The sequence below is a fragment of the Panicum virgatum genome, chromosome 8N (genome assembly GCF_016808335.1).
Source record: "Panicum virgatum strain AP13 chromosome 8N, P.virgatum_v5, whole genome shotgun sequence".
NCBI lineage: Eukaryota > Viridiplantae > Streptophyta > Magnoliopsida > Poales > Poaceae > Panicum > Panicum virgatum.
This window is the reverse complement of record NC_053152.1, coordinates 3,366,758-3,371,296: the sequence shown is the minus strand read 5'-3', so window position 1 is coordinate 3,371,296 and position 4,539 is coordinate 3,366,758. Positions and strand designations below refer to the sequence as shown.

The window sequence follows — 4,539 nt, the reverse complement described above, 5'->3', positions numbered from 1 at the left end:
TAAACACGGGTAGTGTTTACTAAAGGTTTCGCCTACTTTAGTCCTGGCGAACACCACCCGGTACTAGGGGTGTTAATTAGTAACCCTTAGGTGCGCCTCCAAGTCCAACCCTTTTTAGTTCAAATTTGTACTACTCCTCTAAAGTCAGATCTTATTGTGTAAAATTGGTACAAAATTTTGAACCACAGAGGGTTGAAGATATACCTAAGGGTTAAAAATAGGAGCTTTGGTACCGGGTGTTTTACCCGGTGACAAAGATTAAGACTTCTAGTCTACATCTCATAGTACCGGTTGAAGAACTAATGTCTAAGAGCTTTACCAACTGGTGTTGATAGGCTCTTTTCTAGTAGTGAACCTTATAACTTCTGACACAAACTTTTGTTACAAAACTTGTCTTATAATTAATACGTCGCAAGGACCATGAAAAACATATTTCCTTTGTTCAGGGTGGTAGAGAAGAAAATCTTGGGTATGCGAAGGTTGTTTATGATGCGATATGGATCTATGAAAGCCTCCGGAACACCCTCGATACAGTTGAAGGGATGGAAATGATCTTCCAGGTGTGGGTGGAGATGATGATATATGTCGCGGAGCACTCCAGCCGAGATTCCCATGCGAGGCAGCTCAGTCATGGTGGCGAATTCATTACGATCGCGTGGCTTTCATTACACCACCTGAAGTACTACTCCGAGCTGCAATCCTTTTTAGAAAAGCGAATAAATTTCAATATTCCAGCCTCGGTATGAAACTATGCATATAGTTGTATGTTATTACACACAAATACGTCCCAAGCTCAGAGCTGCAATCCTAAATATAGGTTCATTTCAACTTTGGGATAAAAAAATTAAGGTGAGAGGTACAATAAAATGTATTGTCGTCACTCCACCCTTCCTAAAATAAGTATATTTCTAGCATTTTCAATTTGTCTCTGAAGAATACATCTGTGGCTTTTAGACAAGTTTCAATTGCATGCACGTTTAATTGCCTCATTTTTCTTCTTTTCAAGAAGCATGCACATTTAATTGTTTTTTTTCCTTTTCCAAGTGCATGCACACTTAATTGCTTGAGGTTTTCCTGTTCCCAGGTGCATTGACATTTACTTTCCTTTTTTACTCCACTACTACAAAAACGATTTGTAGCAATGCCCCGAATTTTTTTAGAGCGGACCAAAATGTTACCCATTCTTACAAATGGGACATGGGTACTGTCGGTGTTTTACCATCACATCTACATAGGGATACCCTTAGGTAGAGGGATGATCGTGGGAAGTCGCCAAGATCAATAACACGATGGTGCAATCAACACAAGGGTTAGATAGGTCCAGGCCGCAAATAGCGTAATACCCTACATCCTGTTAGATGGTTTGTGTTGCATCAGATGGTTACGATGTGCGTAGACACATTGGAGGGTCCCTGCTCACCCTTATATAGACTCGGGGAGCAAGGTTACATAGGAACCCTAAATCGGTACAAGCCTAGGAACTTATCCCGAGTACTACTCGGGTGATTCCTATTCATTCTTACTAGTTCTAAGGTTACATTACTAGTTACATGACGCAAGGGTATGAGACATACCCCGTCCCATACACAGTACTGATACGCGCCACGTCACGTACCCCGTGGCCCCGGGTCTGACAAGCCCCCGAGCTCTTTATAGCCGAGTAGTCGCAAGTCTTCGAGTACTTCTAAAGTCATCGTCTAGTAGTTCCTGATCTTCACGCAGAATAAGCCTTCTGAGTACTTTTTGAGTTGCACCGAGGCTGCATGGTGCTCCTGCTTGAGTAGTCTTGACGCCCTCAGGTGAAAGTCTTCAGACATGTAGAGTGTTGACAGCCATTAATTCACATTTTTGACCGTCAACTTCTCGGGAATAAATCGAGTTTTGCACCATGTTCCATGCATATTTTATTTAATTCTAATAAGTTCCACAAGTTTTGGATGAGTTGTGCTTGCAGGAATCCACTGTCCAAAGATGGTCAAAATCAGAGAAAATCCCGGCCGCTCGGCACATTCCGTGCTGACCGGCCTGACACCTCCACATACATGGGTCCAATACTTTTACTGGAGCAATTTGACACGTTCATAAGGTTCCAGAACAAGGCGAACATCTCATATTCTATCGGTGGACCCGGAAGGCACAAGGTTCAAACCAAAGACCCACATGCCAGTGCCAAGAACGTCAAATGGAGAAACCACCCAGTCTAGAGGCAATATGGAGCGTTGATGTGCAATGTCGGTGAAATGGAGGGCTGAGAGTCTTCGGAGGCAGGCCGCTCGGCCCACTCCGGGCCGCCCGGCATAAGATTCGAGCATCCGAGGAAACTACCCAACTTACCGACCTCCTGGAGTGATCAGGAGCCATCAATACGAAGTCGGTGGACAAGTGGCAGCAGGGCTAGGCCGGCCGGCCTAGGCCAGGCCGCCTAGCCCCACAAGTCAGCCACTGGAGCTCTCCTTTCGCGTGAAGTTCAAGCCAAGTCAGGGGTAGCGTAATCTTACAACGGATACCTGATTACCGACCTTGAGCAGCTATAAATAGGCCCCCCATCCTCACTTGTAAACACACACTCAAAGGAGCAATTCTCTCTTCTCAAGTCTAGAGTAAGTTAGTATTTGGGAGTTAGAGTCGAGTAGAGCTTGTCTCAGGGATCCGGAGTCGTCATCAGAGCTCAGTATAAGCTCTTGTATCTTTTCCTTTGATTATTTTAATATAAGTAATCTTCTTTATTTACTCGAGTCAGCTTTACTTTCCGCAAGTATTTATCTTTCCAAGTACTAGTACTTGTTTGAGGGAGTAAGTTTCACCTCTAGTCCAGTTTAAGTTCTCTTTCTTGCCATGTCGGAGTTAGTCTTACAGGTTTTCTCGCCCGTACTAGTGTAACTCAAGTTAGTTCACTAGGTTGAGGGGGATTTCTCTAGAAGGCCTCAAGAGAAATCCTAGTACCGAGAGCAGACGTGGTGTCTGACTCAGTGCTAGCTAGGAAGTGTGTTCCACCCCATGGCACTGCTGTGGTAGGCGGCAAGTGGTGACAGCCTTGTCCGTCCCTAGTAGTCCACCACATTCGGGTGCTTTCATAGCAGTAGTTGCCGAAGGAACGTTGGGCTCCCTTCTCACCCCTGTCTGAGCCCTTCTCTTAGGCCGCTGAAGTAAGTTCCAGATTCCGACATCAAGATAGAAGCTTAGATTAGTTCTATTGAGGCTAGCTCAGTAGTTTAGAAGTGTTTCAGGAGTCCTTTCTCGTTCGTTGTCCTCCCAGCTGCTACCTCTCTAAGGTATAGAATCTCCTGTGTGTCAAGCGGTCATAAACTGCCCATTTATCCTACCCATTATCTGGCTTACCCCTGCTGAATTAGTTGGCTGATAAATTCAGTAAAGGTTGCCACTACAATTTACGATACACTTTACCATAGTGCTTCCCTGAGGATTTCACGATACCCCAGAATACTCCGTGGTGAAGTGCTACACCGGTGAATTCTGTGCGCTTGTAGAATACCTATTCAGGTTGAGCATAAGAGACACCAACAAGCATTTCTGACGCCGTTGCCAGGGAAGCAATTGGCTAAAGTTATCGTATAATTGAGTGAACAACTTTACTATTTTATCACCGCTAGTTTTAGCGGGCTTACAATTGCTCTCTCTCTCTCTCTCGTTTATTCGATGCAGAGTAGTGCATGACCGGTTTTGATCTACCATCCAAATTCGATCCGAATCCGCAGAGAATTGGGCGAATTGTGAGTCACCGCGTCGTCCCACCCAGAAGAAACCCACTTGGAACCCTCGTTTGTCCATCTCAGCACCACCCATGGCCAAGACTCTCAGGCAGTACTTGGCCCCGTCCAGCAGCCACATCCCTATTGGACTGAACAATGACCAAGGCAATGATGGCTTTGAGCTCAAATCGGGACTGGTGAACATGGCTCAAGCGAGTCCATTCTGTGGCAAGGCATCAGAAGATGCCAACGCTCACCTTCAGAATTTTCTAGAAGTGAGCAGTACTATCAACCCCAGAGGTACCATGATGGATAATGTCCGTCTTCGGCTGTTTCCGTTCTCCTTGCTAGGCAAGGCGAAGACGTGGTTCTACACCAACAAAGCAGACTTCACCACATGGGAAGCTTGCTCAAATGCATTCCTGACGAAATATTTTCTGGTGGGCAAAACCAATGTTCTCTGAGGTAAAATCTCTAGATTTCAGCAGCTCCCGGATGAAGCCATTCCGGAAGCTTGGGAGAGATTCCAGGAGTACATCGCAGTATGCCCCCACCACGGCATGGAGGAATGGCTGATCATTCAGAGTTTCTTCAATTGCCTGAATACACCATCCCAGAACCACATCGATGCTGCATTAGGTGGTTCCTTCCTTTCGCTCAGTCTCAACGCAGCGAAAGTGCTAGCAGAGAAGATTGCTTCCAACCTGAGTTGGAAAGGTGAAAGGCAGCAACAGCCCCGCAACGGGATCCATCATATCGGCAGTGTCGATATGCTTGCTGCCAATATGGACCTTCTCATGAAGAAGCTGGAGTCTCCGCACCAGGAGGC

The 4,539-nt window shown here is 45.9% G+C and overlaps 1 non-coding gene across 1 annotated transcript; it reads right to left on the bottom strand.

Moving 5' to 3' along the window:
- Positions 1-4,165: 4,165 nt before the first annotated feature.
- LOC120686985 lies at positions 4,166-4,272 on the bottom strand. The gene has a single exon (XR_005680491.1). It is a non-coding gene; the product is annotated as a small nucleolar RNA R71 (small nucleolar RNA).
- Between the last annotated feature and the right edge of the window lie 267 nt (positions 4,273-4,539).